Genomic DNA, 15,287 nt, shown 5'->3' on the forward strand with positions numbered 1-15,287 from the left:
TCATGCTGTTACAGGAAGTAAAAAATCAACAGATCTGCTGGCAGGATCAACAGCTCATAAAACCATAGTACAGGAAAGATTTGTGTGAATATATGTGTCATTTTTATTTTGTCGTAGTTCAACTTTAACAGCAATAATTCCCACCTTCCTCAGCTCCTAAAATATGAATCCACTGGAGACGCTACCATGATCTTCTGACAGTAACGTATTGCAGCCAAGGGCTGCGGGCTTTGCAAGCCTTTCCAAGCTGCTGCGGGTGCAAAAAATACAAATATAAAAAAAATACAAATATATGTTGTGGAGAATATAAAATGTATCAGAATGTTTAAATGGAATGTCTGTAAAGTGAATGAAATAGAAGAAATCCGTCCGATATGTAAAAGAATTTATTTTGCAGATGAGGATGGTTGATCCCCGCGTGCATTTGCCGCGTGCATGCGTGCGCTCCTGCCACCTACAGACCTTTGCGGGGTAAACCACTCTTGTACAAACTGTATGTATAGAAATATATAAAGTAATATATATGTACAATGACAATACAGAAATATATATTTCACTTACATAGATACTGTTTTTCTTGTCCTTCCAAAGCAGCTATTAAAGAAGTGTCAGTCTGTTATCTGGATATCATGGGTCAGACTTAAAAAAAAAAAAAATGTACGTATTTTATGTATGATCTGTGTGTCCGGTCTCTTCCTTCCATGTGCTATCCGTGTTCCTGGCGGTGTCCCTAAGCTGCCTGTAACATTTGGGTTCAGTGGCCTGGACTCCAGGAGACAAAGTACATGTAGCAATTTGCCCCGTGTTCCTACATGCATTGGAAGCCTAGCTACGAGGTAGGACAGAGCCGACAACCGGTGGAGTAGCGTGGGTGGTCAGTGACGGGGGCAAGGAAAGTAACCTGTGGACTTTTAGATACCCCCCCCCACCCTGATCACACACCCCAGATACCCCCTCACTCTAATCACACACCCCAGATACCCCCACTCTGATCATGCCGCCACCCTGATTACACCCCCCAGATACCCTGACTCAGATCACACCCCCAGACACCAACCCCCTCCCCAATCTAATCACAAACCCCATATACCCCCTCACTCTAATCTCACACCTCAGATACCCCCACTCTGATCACACGCCCAGATACCCCCACCCTGATTACATCCCCCAGATTCCCTGAATCAGATCACACCCCCAGACACCCCCCCCCCCCCCCACACTCTAATCACAAACCCCAGATACCCCCACCCTGATCACACCTCCCAGATAACCCCCCCACTCTAATCACACACCTCAGATACCCCCACTCTCATCACACACCCAGATACCACCACTCTGATCACACCCGTCAGATGCCCCCGTCCTGATTACACCCCTCCCACTCTGATCACACCCCCCAGATCCCCCCCATCCTGATTACACCCCCCAGAAACCCCCATTCTGATCACACCCCTAGATACCTCCCCACTCTGATTACACCCCCAAGATACTCCTACTCTGATCACAACCCCAGATACCCTGACTCAGATCACACCTCCAGATACCCCCCACCCTGATAACACCCCCCAGAAACCCCCACTCTGATCACACCCCCAGATACCCCCACTCAGATCACACCCTTAGATACCCCCCCCCACTCTAATCACACACCCCAGATACTCCCACCCTGATCACACCCCCAGATACTCCCACCCTGATCACACCCCCAAGATACCCCCACTCTGACCACACACCCCAAATACCCCCACTCTGATCACACCCCCAGATACCTCCCCACTCAGATCACACCCCCCAGATACCCCCACTCTGACCACACCCCCAGATGCCCCCCCAATTTGATCATCCCCCCAGATACCTCCACTCTGATCACACCCCCCAGATACCCCCTCACTCTGATCACACACCCCAGATGCCCCCACCCTGATCACACCCCCCAGATGCCCCTATCCTGATCACACACCCCCACTCTGACCACACCCCCAAGGTACCCCTCCCCACTCTAATAACACGCCCCAGATACCCCCACTCTAATCACACTGCCAGATATCCCCCCAGTCTGATCACACACCCCAGATACCCCCCCACCCTGATTACACCCCCCCAGATACCCCCACTCAGACCACCCCCCCAGATACCCCCCACTCTAATCACACACCCCAGATACCCCCACCCTGATTACACCCCCCAGATACCACCACCCTGATCACACCCCAGATACCCCCACAATTTGATCATCTCCCCAGATACCCCCACTCATTCTAATTAGACCCCCGAGATACCCTCACCACAATTATACCCCCACCCTGATTACACCCTCCCAGATACCCCCGCTCTGACCATACCGCCAGATGACCCCACCCTGTTTACACCCCCCAGATACCCCCACTCTGATCACACCCCTAGATACCTCCCCACCCTGATTACACCCCCAAGATACTCCTACTCTGATCACAAACCCCGGATACCCTGACTCAGATCACACCTCCAGATACCCCCCCACCCTGATCACACCCCCAGATACCCTCCATTCTGATCACACCCTCCACATACCCCCACTCTGATCACATCCCCAGATACCCCCTCACTCTGATCACACCCCCAGATAACCCCCTAATTTTATCAGCAACCAGCGGGGAGCCTCCTCCACCCTGACCTCTTCCTCCGCCGGCACCCACAACCTGACCACCCCTACCCATGCACAGCATAGCACTCACTGCCTACACACACTTGGGATTGGGATCAGCAGCTGCCTGAGCTGCCTTATGGTGGTGACTGGACTGGTGCAACACATTGTGTATGCAGGTGCATTTTACCACCCCCCCCCCCCCCGTCCCGTCCTAGAGTCCTAAGGCCCTTTTCACATGGCCGATTCTTGCTGGGGGATTGACTTGGGTAATGCGGTCTGCAGCCCATTTAAACTAATGGAGGGCTGACAGTGGCCGCTGCTGATCACATGCAGCTGCATACAGAGCGATTAGCTGCAGTTTGCATCCAGATATCTGAGCCTGGGTGCAGCTGACTGCTTTCAGGAGCGGACATCTGAACACAAACTAAGGTACAAACTCAGTTCTTCAACAGAGCAGTGCCATCAATTATTCCTTTCCAGCACAAGATGAACGTCAACTCAGTTCTTCAACAGATCAGTGCCATCAATTACCTCTTTCCAACACAACATGACCATCAACTCAGTTCTTCAACAGAGCAGTGCCATCAATTACCCCTTTCCAGCACAACATGACCATCAACTCAGTTCTTCAACAGAGCAGTGCCATCAATTACCCCTTTCCAGCCCAACGTGACCATCCTACTCAGTTCTTCAACAGAGCAGTGCCATCAATTACCCCTTTCCAGCACAACGTGACCGTCAACTCAGTTCTTCAATAGAGCAGTGCCATCAATTACCCCTTTCCAGCACAACGTGACCGTCAACTCAGTTTTTCAACAGAGCAGTGCCATCAATTACTCCTTTCCAGCACAACATGACCATCAATTCAGTTCTTCAATAGAGCAGTGCCATCAATTACTCTGTTCCAGCCCAACATGACCGTCAACTCAGTTCTTCAACAGAGCAGTGCCATCAATTACCCCTTTCCAGCACAACACGACCATCAACTCAGTTCTTCAACAGAGCAGTGCCATCAATTACCCCTTTCCAGCACAACATGACCGTCAACTCAGTTCTTCAACAGAGCAGTGCAATCAATTACCCCTTTCCAGCACAAGATGAACGTCAACTCAGTTCTTCAACAGATCAGTGCCATCAATTACCTCTTTCCAACACAACATGACCATCAACTCAGTTCTTCAACAGAGCAGTGCCATCAATTACCCCTTTCCAGCACAAGATGAACGTCAACTCAGTTCTTCAATAGAGCAGTGCCATCAATTACTCCTTTCCAGCACATGACCATCAATTCAGTTCTTCAACAGAGCAGTGCCATCAATTACTCTGTTCCAGCCCAACATGACCGTCAACTCAGTTCTTCAACAGAGCAGTGCCATCAATTACCCCTTTCCAGCACAACGTGACCGTCAACTCAGTTCTTCAATAGAGCAGTGCCATCAATTACCCCTTTCCAGCACAACGTGACCATCAACTCAGTTCTTCAACAGAGCAGTGCCATCAATTACTCCTTTCTAGCACAACGTGACCGTCAATTCAGTTCTTCAACAGAGCAGTGCCATCAATTACCCCTTTCCAGCACAACATGACCATCAATTCAGTTCTTCAACAGAGCAGTGCCATCAATTACTCTGTTCCAGCCCAACATGACCGTCAACTCAGTTCAATGAGGTTGGAGAAAGCGGCCACACTTCCCCTGCAGCCGCTCGGCAATGTAGCAAGGAGATGGCTGGTCAATAACTGGAGCTTGTCTCAACTCCAAGCACTTGCCCTAAACAAGTAGAAGCAAGAGGAATGAACGGGGGGGGAGGGGGGGGGGGGTGACAGTCTTCTGTATTCTTTCTTGCTTGCCTCAAGCAAGTGCTTGGAGTGCTGGTTATCATGCAGATGTCTCCTTGCTAGCTAGGTTATCAGAAGGCTACAGGGGGATGGGGGCATGGGGGGCACCCCGTTTGGTGTGCTTTGTAGCTTACAGCCATCAAACAACGTAGCTAGCAAGGAGAAGGCTGGTTGATAACCGGTGCTTGTCCTGGCTCCAAGCACTTGCCCACAGAGATAGATACACACACACACACACACACACACATATATATATTATATATATATATATATATATATACACACAGGTGAAACTGGAAAAATGTAAATATGGTGCAAAAGTTGATTTATTTCAGTGCAGCAACTTAAAAGGTGAAACTAATATATGAGACTCATTCCATGCAAAGCAAGATAGTTCAAGCCGTGATTTGTCATCATTGTGATGATTATGGCTTACAGCTCATGAAAACCCCAAATCCACAATCTCAGAAAATGAGAATATTACATGCAATCAATAAAACAAGGATTGTACATAGAACAATATCGCACCTCTGAAAAGTAGAAGCTGCATATGTACTCAGTACTTGGTTTGGGCCCCTTTTGCAGCAATTACTGCCTCAATGCGGCGTGGCATGGAAGCTATCAGCCTGTGGCACTGATGAGGTGTTATGGAAGACCAGGATGCTTCAATAGCGGCCTTCAGCTCTTCTGCATTGTTCGGTCTCATGTCTCATCTTTCTCTTGGCAATGCCCCATAGATTCTCTATGGGGTTCAGGTTCAGACGAGTTTGCTGGCCAATCAAGCACAGTAATCCCACGGTCATTGAACCAGGTTTTGGTGCTTTTGGCAGTGTGGGCAGGTGCCAAGTCCTGCTGGAAAATGAAGTCAGCATCCCCATAAAGCTCGTCTGCGGAAGGAAGCATGAAGTGCTCCAAAATGTCCTGGTAGACGGCTGCGTTGACCCTGGACTTAATGAAGCACAGTGGGCCAACACCAGCAGATGACATGGCTGCCCAAATCAACACAGTCTATGGAAACTTCACACTGGACTTCAAGCATCTTGCAGTGTGTGCCTCTCCATTCTTCCTGCATACTCGGGGTCCTTGGGCCTCTCCATTCTTCCTCCATACTCGGGGTCCTTGGGCCTCTCCATTCTTCCTCCATACTCGGGGTCCTTGGGCCTCTTCATTCTTCTCCATACTCGGGGTCCTTGTGCCTCTCCATTCTTCCTCCATACTCGGGGTCCTTGGGCCTCTCCATTCTTCCTCCATACTCTGGGTCCTTGGGCCTCTCCATTCTTCCTCCATACTCGGGGTCCTTGGGCCTCTCCATTCTTCCTCCATACTCGGGGTCCTTGGGCCTCTCCATTCTTCCTCCATACTCTGGGTCCTTGTGCCTCTCCATTCTTCCTCCATACTCGGGGTCCTTGTGCCTCTCCATTCTTCCTCCATACTCGGAGTCCTTGTGCCTCTCCATTCTTCCTCCATACTCGGGGTCCTTGTGCCTCTCCATTCTTCCTCCATACTCGGGGTCCTTGTGCCTCTCCATTCTTCCTCCATACTCGGGGTCCTTGGGCCTCTCCATTCTTCCTCCATACTCGGGGTCCTTGGGCCTCTCCATTCTTCCTCCATACTCGGGGTCCTTGTGCCTCTCCATTCTTTCTCCATACTCGGGGTCCTTGTGCCTCTCCATTCTTTCTCCATACTCGGGGTCCTTGTGCCTCTCCATTCTTCCTCGATACTCGGGGTCCTTGGGCCTCTCCATTCTTCCTCCATACTCGGGGTCCTTGTGCCTCTCCATTCTTCCTCCATACTCTGGGTCCTTGTGCCTCTCCATTCTTCCTCCATACTCTGGGTCCTTGGGCCTCTCCATTCTTCCTCCATACTCTGGGTCCTTGGGCCTCTCCATTCTTCCTCCATACTCGGGGTCCTTGGGCCTCTCCATTCTTCCTCCATACTTGGGGTCCTTGGGCCTCTCCATTCTTCCTCCATACTCCGGGTCCTTGGGCCTCTCCTTTCTTCCTCCATACTCCGGGTCCTTGGGCCTCTCCATTCTTCCTCCATACTCCGGGTCCTTGGGCCTCTCCATTCTTCCTCCATACTCGGGTCCTTGGTTTCCAAATGAGATGCAAACGTTGCTTTCATCAGAAAAGAGGACTTTGGACCACTGAGCAACAGACCAGGTCTGTTTTTCTTTAACCCAGGTAAGACGCTTCTGACGTTGTTTGTTGTTCAGGAGCGGCTTGACAAGAGGAATTTGACATTTGAAGCCCATGCCCAGGATCCGTCTGTGTGTGGTGGCTCTTGATGCACTGACTCCAGCCTCAGTCCACTCCTTGTGAAAGTCCCCAACACTTTTGAATGGCCTTTTCCTGACAATCCTCTCCAGGCTGCGGTCATCCCTGCTGCTTGTGCACCTTTTTCTTCCACACTTTTTTCTTCCACATAACTTTCTATTAATGTGCTTTGATACAGCACTTTGGGAACATCCAACTTCTTTTGCAATTTCCTTTTGAGGCTTTCCCTCCTTATGGAGGGTGTCAATGATGGTGTCAGGTCAGCAGTCTTTCCCATGATTGTGATTCCTACTAAACCAGACTGAGAGACCATTTAAAGGCTCAGGAACCCTTTGCAGGTGTTATGGCTGAATGAGCTGATTAGAGTGGGACACTTTGAGCCGAGAATATTCCACCTTTTCACAATATTCTCATTTTCTGAGATTGTGGATTTGGGGTTTTCATGAGCTGTAAGCCATAATCATCACAATGATGACAAATCACGGCTTGAACTATCTTGCTTTGCATGTAATGAGTCTCATATATTAGTTTCACCTTTTAAGTTGCTGCACTGAAATAAATGAACTTTTGCACCATATTCTAATTTTTCGAGATTCACCTGTATATATATATATTTTTTTTTTGTTCAGGGATATGAAGAATCTTAGGTTGAATTAATGTCACAATAATCTACAGTACAGCCCTGTAAATTATGAGGAAATGCTAAATATCGAGAAAAAAATGCACATTGGTGACCAAACTTAGCCTCCACCATAGTCCACCTAGCAAATTAAAAAAAACCTGTACTGTGGAAGCTGTGCTTACAAAAAATGCAAGCAGAAGGCGAAGGGCTTGTCATCAAAAATGCCTACAGGCTGCCTATAGCTGATCGATTATGTCTCTCTGTGGAGGCAAACATCTTGGTAAGGGAAGGGCTTGGCTTCCTCATGTCAGAGTTGTTCTGATGACCAGTGATCCGATGATGATGAAGTAATGATGAAGAGGCAGGAGAAGAGGTGGAGGAAGTACAGATCAACAGAATGAATGAAGGAGAAGCAGGGAGATGCTTGCATTGCAGGTTCATAGGTACAGCTTCCTTTCCAGGAAGGAGAACAGTGAGCAGCACAGTAATGGCAGCACCAAATCTCAAGAGAAAAGCAGTCAGAGGCAGCAGTGCCTTAGATGATCTCACACTGCAGATATACAGTGTGGAGGTTCAGCTCTAATTTAGCCTTTGTCATGAACTCTAGCCCAGCCAGGAAAAGTGGGTAAGTGGTAAAGCTCCTGAACAGAAAAAAAGGTTAACCATGCAGTGGTTTTTATTATCACACTGAGCAATGTGAACACAATGCTTTCTGCATCTTGACTAGCTTGTCTCCATGTAAGAGGGGCTTCGTGGTCGGCTGATTTTGGCGCTCAAGCACAAGGTCCTACCCCCGATCCAGCCCTGCTAGAAAATGATCCCACCTCCTGAAGCTGATCCCTCTGCAATCTTGTGCCCTGCCCCTTGCCATAGGCCTCTCCGCGACATTTCCAGCCATAGACCTTTATAGCACGAAGAAGAAATGTCCACACAATAAATAGGTTCACTGCACTTTATTGGTGTTGTTCAGGAAACGGCAACATAGTTACATCAACAGGACATACATTCCGGAGTCATTTGACATACGCAGTTATTCACATATAGTGGATGGTCCAAAGTAGTCACAGGTGAAAGCACATGCAGCCCTTTAACAGACATCCCCTTCAGTCTTTCCTCTGCTAAGTGTCATCATTACTCACAGGACTGTGCTCTCTGTAGACACGTCCTAGCTGAGTACATCTCTTCCGGGAACCCTCTAGGGAAGCAGCCTCATATCTGCCTGGATTAAAGCCCTAAACCCCACTGTTGTCAAATCACAGCCAGTGAGCCAATGAGGAGAGAGCAGAGGGGCGGAGCCGATCCATGGCCCTACAGTATCTCCCAGAAGTGAGTCCACCCCTCACATTTTTATAAATATTTGATTCTCTCTTTTCATGTGACAACACTGAAGAAATGACACTTTGCTACAATGTGACGTAGTCAGTGTACAGCTTGTATAACATGTAAATTTGCTGTCCCCTCAAAATAACTCAACACACAGCCATTAATGTCTAAACCGCTGGCAACAAAAGTGAGTCCACCCCTAAGTGACAAGGTCCAAATTGGGCCCAATGAGCCATTTTCCCTCCCCGGTGTCATGTGACTCGTTGGTGTTACAAGGTCTCAGGTGTGAATGGGGAGCAGGTGGGTTACATTTGGTGTTATTGCTCTCACTCTCTCATACTGGTCACTGGAAGTTCAACATGGCACCTCATGGCAAAGAACTCTCTGAGGATCTGAAAAAAAAAAAAGTTGCTGCACATAAAGATGGCCTAGGCTATAAGAAGACTGCCAAGACCCTGAAATTGAGCTGCAGCACGGCGGCCAAGACCATACAGCAGTGTAACAGGACGGGTTCCCCTCAGAACAGGCCTCACCATTGTCCACCAAAGAAGCTGAGTGCACATGCTCAGCGTCATATCCAGAGGTTGTCTTTGGGAAATAGACGTATGAGTGCTGTCAGCATTGCTGCAGAGGGTGAAGGGGGGGGGGGGGGGGTCAGCCTGTCAGTGCTCAGAGCATACACCGCACACTGCATCAAATTGGTCTGCATGGCTGTCGTCCCAGAAGGAAGCCTCTTCTAAAGATGATGACCAAGAAAGCCGCAAACAGTTTGCTGAAGACAAGCAGACTAAGGACATGGATTACTGGTACCATGTCCTGTGGTCTGATGACACCAAAATCAACTGATTTGGTTCAAATGATGTCAAGCGTGTGTGGCGGCAACCAGGTGAGGAGTACAAAGACAAGTGTATCTTGCCTACAGTCAAGCATGGTGGTGGGAGTGTCTTGGTCTGGGGCTGCATGAGTGCTGCCGGCACTGGGGGGCTACAGTTCATTGAGGGAACCATGAATGCCAACATGTACTGTGACATACTAAAGCAGATCATGATCTCCTCCCTTCGGAGACTGGGCCACAGGGCAGTATTCCAACATAACGACCCCAAACACACCTGCAAGACGACCACTGCCTTGCTAAAGAAGCTGAGGGTAAAGGTGATGGACTGGCCAAGCATGTCTCCAGACCTAAATCCTACTGAGCATCTGTGGGGCATCCTCAAACAGAAGGTGGAGGAGCGCAAGGTCTCTAACATCCACCAGCCCCGTGATGTCATCATGGAGGAGTGGAAGACAGAAGGTGGAGGAGCGCAAGGTCTCTAACATCCACCAGCCCCGTGATGTCATCATGGAGGAGTGGAAGACAGAAGGTGGAGGAGCGCAAGGTCTCTAACATCCACCAGCTCCGTGATGTCATCATGGAGGAGTGGAAGAGGACTCCAGTGGCAACCTGTGAAGCTCTGGTGACCTCCATGCCCAAGAGGGTTAAGGCAGTGCTGGAAAATAATGGCGGCCACACAAAATATTGAGCCCAATTTGGACCTTAGGGGTGGACTCACATTTGTTGCCAGCAGTTTAGACATTAATGGCTGTATGTTGAGTTATTTTTAGGGGACAGCAAATTTACATGTTATACAAGCTGTACACTGACTACGTCACATTGTAGCAAAGTGTATTTTCTTCAGTGTTGTCACATGAAAAGATAGAATCAAATATTTACAAAAATGTGAGGGGTGGACTCACTTCTGTGAGATACTGTGTCTTATGGACGCACAGAGCAATGGCTCAAGAATGAGCATGCAGTGGTACCCCCAGGGCAAGTGGCTTTCATTGGGGCACTGCTCATTGGAGAGGAGCAAGGAGCACCGGCGGGGGACCTGAAAAGAAGAGGAGGAGGAAACTACTGCAGAGGGCAGGTACGTATGACATGTTTGCCATTTTATAAAAAACAAAACAAAAAACGAAGCTTTAGTATCCCTTTAATATGAGGCCTGTACACACCTGCACAGTCAGGCATTTGCTTGTCAGCAAAAAGTGAACCTAGGGCTTGATGTTCATCCCATCCATGACTCTATAAAGCCTCTGGCCTCCAGGACTCAGCCCAGGATCTATGGTGTGCCCTCTTTAAAGGCCAGGACCAGGATCTGCCAACCTTGAAGAAAACTGAAAATCCAGTCTCCTTCTAATTAAATGTGCATTCTGGAGCCCCTCAACCTGCATGGGTGGTACCAAATCCTCTTTACACCATAATACGACACAGTGACGTCTCAAGCACCATGGGGCTCAATACATAGCGTTCCTAGGTACAGGAAGTAAAGGGTTATTTTTTGGGAAGAATTAAAGACAAAGGGGACATTTTCTGGACACAGTTTAGACACAATTACATAGTTACATAGTTAGTCTGGCTGAGAAAAGACAAAAGTCCATCCAGTTCAACCGTTAAAAAAAAAAAGTTATAATCCGATACCCACAGTTGATCCAGAGGAAGACAAAAAAAAAATGTCAGCAAATCACGATCCAATTTGCTCCTGCAGGGGAAAAAAAATTCCCCCGAGAGGAATCAGATATTCCCTGGATCAACTTTACCTATAAATGTTAGTATCGAGTTATATTCTGTGTATCTAGGAAAGAATCCAGGACTTTTTTAAAGCAATCCACTGAGCTGGCCAGAACCAACTCTTGAGGGAGTCTATTCCACATTTTCACAGCTCTTACTGTGAAGAAACCTTTCTGTGTTTGAAGATTAAATTTATTTTCCTCCAGACGTAAAGAGTGCCCCCTTGTCCTCTGTGATGACCTCAGGGGGAATAACTCTACACCCGTTTTTTCATTTTCCCGGTTGAGGTGAGGGGCTTTCGCTTCTGGCTCCAAGCACCTACCTGATCCCCCGAGAGTCAATCAGTTTTAAGGCTTGACTTGTTGGGTATCTAATTACTAGGTCCAATCTCATCTTTTACCAAAAAGTGGGTACTATATTACATATGCCCATTGTGTAAATATCGGTGACTTAAAAAAATTGTAACTATCATCATTTTATTCGCCAGGGTCTCTGTTTTCAGAAAATATATAATGTTTGGGGGATTTTAACTAATCTTCATGGCTAAAATAATTTTTTAAAGATACGATTAGAGAGAGAGGAGACAAAAGAAAGAAACAAAAAAGGATAGGGAGATGAGAGAGAAAGAAAAAAGATGAGAGAAGAGAAAGAGGAGAGAGAGAAATTTGAGTTCAGAGGGATATGATAGAGTGAGAAAGAGAAAAGAGAAAGAAAGAATGGAAATCAAAGATTGAGAGGAAAAAGAGAGAAATGATAAATAAGAGAAAGAGGAGAGAGAGAGAGCGAAAGGGTGAGGAGAGGAGGAGGAGAGGGGGAGGAGAGAGGAGGAGGAGAGAGAAGGAGTGAGGGGGAGAGGGAGGGGGAGAGAGAGGGAGAGAGAGAGGGAGAAGGAGAGAGAGAGGAAGGGAGAGAGAGGGAGAAAGAGGAGAGAGAGGGAGAGAGAAGGAGATATAGGGGAGAGGGGGGAAGATGAAGAGGGAGAGAGAGGGGGGAAGAGGAGAGAGAGGGGAGGAAGAGAGGGAGAGAGAGGGGGAGGAGAGGAGGAGGAGAGGGGGAGAGGAGGAGGAGAGAGGAGTGAGGGGGAGGAGAGAGGAGTGAGGGGAGAGGGAGGATGAGAGGGAGAGAGAGAGGGAGGAGAGAGAGAGAGGGAGGAGAGAGAGAGGGAGGAGAGAGAGAGGGAGAAGGAGGAGAGAGAGGGAGAAGGAGGAGAGAGAGGGAGAAGGAGGAGAGAGAGGGAGGAGGAGAGAGGGAGAAGGAGGAGAGAGAGAGAGAAGGAGAGAGAGAAGGAGGAGAGAGAGAGGAGGAGAGAGAGAGGAGGAGAGAGAAGGAGAGAGAGGGGGGAGATGGAGAGAGAGGGGAGAAGAGAGGAGAGAGAGAGGGGGGGAAGAGAGGGAGAGAGAGGGGGAAGAGAGGGAGAGAGAGGGGGGAAGAGGAGAGAGAGGGGGGAAAAGAGGGAGAGGGGAGGAAGAGTGGGAGAGGGGAGGAAGAGAGGGAGAGGGGAGGAAGAGAGGGACAGGGGAGGAAGAGAGGGACAGGGGAGGAAGAGAGGGAGAGGGGGGGGGAGAAAGGGGTGGAGGGAGGAGAGAAAGAGAGGGGGGGGGAAGAGAGGGGGGAGAGAGGGGGGGAGGGAGAGAGGGGGGAGGGAGAAAGAGAGGGGGGAGAGAGGGAGAGAGGGGGGAGAGAGGGAGAGAGGGGGGGGGAGAGAGAGGGGAGAGAGTGATAGAGAGGGGGAGAGAGTGATAGAGAGGGGGAGAGAGACAGAGAGAGTGAGAGAGAGGGGGAGAGACAACAGAAAGGAGACATAGGAGAAGAGGAGAGAGAGACAGGCAGGATGGGAGAAAAAAATAGAAATGATAGATGGTAAGAGAAGAGAGGGGTAAGAGAAAGGAAAAAGAGAGGAGAGATGAAAGAGAGAGCAAGAATACATACAAGAGAAATGGCAGAGAGGAAATGGAGAGAAATATGAGAGGTGAGGATATACAGAGAAGTGACTCTCCATTCTCATCTAACACTTTACTCCTATAGAAGAGAAGAGGAAACTCCACATTCTACAGAAGAGGAGCCAACGGTGGAAATAGCTGAACAATATGAGAGGTGGGAGGAAATGTGGACTCATAAAGCCCTTGTCTGGACCTCCCCCATCCTTCTCTATATTATCCCTTATCATTGATAATGTCCTTGGAGTTATTCCTTCCACCCACTCCCATCCAACACATAATAAATCCACAATTGCTTTGGCAATGCTGAAAATGTATTTGGCCCTGCCAATACAGATTACTTGAATTTTAATTTCATAAAAGAGAAATTAAAAAGGAGAGAAGGAAAAGAGTAAGATGAGAGAGTGAGAGGGGCTGAGGTAAGAGGAGAGAAAAAGAATCATGAGAGAGGAGAGATGAGAAAGAGGAGAGGAAAGAGGAGAGAGTAAAGAGGAGAGGAAAGAGAGGAGAGAGGAAAGAGAGGAGAGAGGAAAGAGGAGAGAGAGAAGAGAGGAAAGAGGAGAGAGGAGAAGGAAAGAGAGGAGAGAGGAAAGAGGAGAGATGAAAAAGAGAAGACAGGAAAGAGAGAAGAGAGGAAAGAGGAGAAAAAGGAGAGAGGAGAGAGAGGAAAGAGAAGAGAGAGGAAAGAGAGGAGAGAGGAAAGAAGAGAGAGAGGAAAGAGGAGAGAGAGGAGAGAGGAGAGAGGAAAGAGGAGAGAGAGGAGAGATGAGAGAGGAGAGAGGAAAGAGGAGAGAGGAAAGAGGAGAAATGAAAGATGAGAGAGAATAGAGGAGAGAGGAAAGATGATGACATTGGTTAAAGAAGGATTTCTAAACTTCTGAATGTTCCTGTGATCACTGTTGGGGCCATAATCTGGAAGTGGAAAGAACATCATTTCACCATAAATCAGCCATGACCAGGTGCTCCTCACAAGATTTCTGACAGAGGAGTGGAAATAATTATCAGAAGAGTTCTCCAAGAGCCAAGGACCACTTGTGGAGAGCTTCAGAAAGACCTGGAATTATCAGGTAAGATTATTTCAAATAAAACAAGTAATGCAAAATAATGCACTCACCTGCCATGGCCTGTATGCACGTCACCACGCAAGACTCCATTGCTGAAGAAAAAGCATGTTGAAACTTGTTTAAAGTTTGCTGCACAACATTTAAACTAGCCTGTGAAATACTGGGAGAATATAGTCTGGTCAGATGAGACCAAAATTGAACTCTTTGGATGCCATAATACACACCATGTTTGGAAGTCACATGGCGCTGCATATCACCCCAAAAACACCATACCAACAGTGAAGCATGGCGGTGGGAACATCATGGTGTGGGGCTGTTTTTCAGCATACGGTACTGGCAAACTTCATGTCATTGGATGAATGGAAAAATGTACCAAGACATTGTTGATAAAAATCTGCTGCCATCTACCAGGATGATGAAGATGAAACAAGGGCGGACATTTCACCAAGACAACGATCCCAAACACAAAGCCAAGGAAACTCTCAATTGGTTTCAAACAAAGAAAATAAAGCTGCTAGAATGTCTCAGCCAATCACCTGACTTGAATCCAATGGAAAATCTATGGAAGGAACTAAAGATCAGAGTTCCTAGAAGAGGATCGGAACCTTCAAGATTTGAAGACTGTGTGGAAGAACGGGCAAAAATCACACTCAAGCAAGGCATGCCACTAGATTTTCTATATAGGAGGAGTCTTGAAGCCGTCATTACCAACAATGGATTTTGTACCGAGTATTAATTACATTTCACTTAATGTGTTCAATACTGTTTCCCTGTGTCCTTTCATTTTATTACACATAACTTAATTCTCAACTTATTTGTTTTGGTTTCTTTGTACGTATGGGTTGCATGGGTTGTGATCGACATGTGGTTAAAATTTCATGTCAATAGCACCATTAGAAATATATTTACTGAGAGAAATGGTGACGCGTTCAATACTTATTTTGGCTGCTGTATACACATATATTACAAAACTTATAATAAAATTATACTATATATAATAAATATTAATTAAAATGTTATTTATATATATATATATATATATATATATATAT

The sequence above is a fragment of the Staurois parvus genome, unplaced genomic scaffold, assembly GCF_062004578.1.
Source record: "Staurois parvus isolate SC_StPar_1 unplaced genomic scaffold, SC_StPar_1.0 ptg001332l, whole genome shotgun sequence".
NCBI classification, from domain to species: domain Eukaryota; kingdom Metazoa; phylum Chordata; class Amphibia; order Anura; family Ranidae; genus Staurois; species Staurois parvus.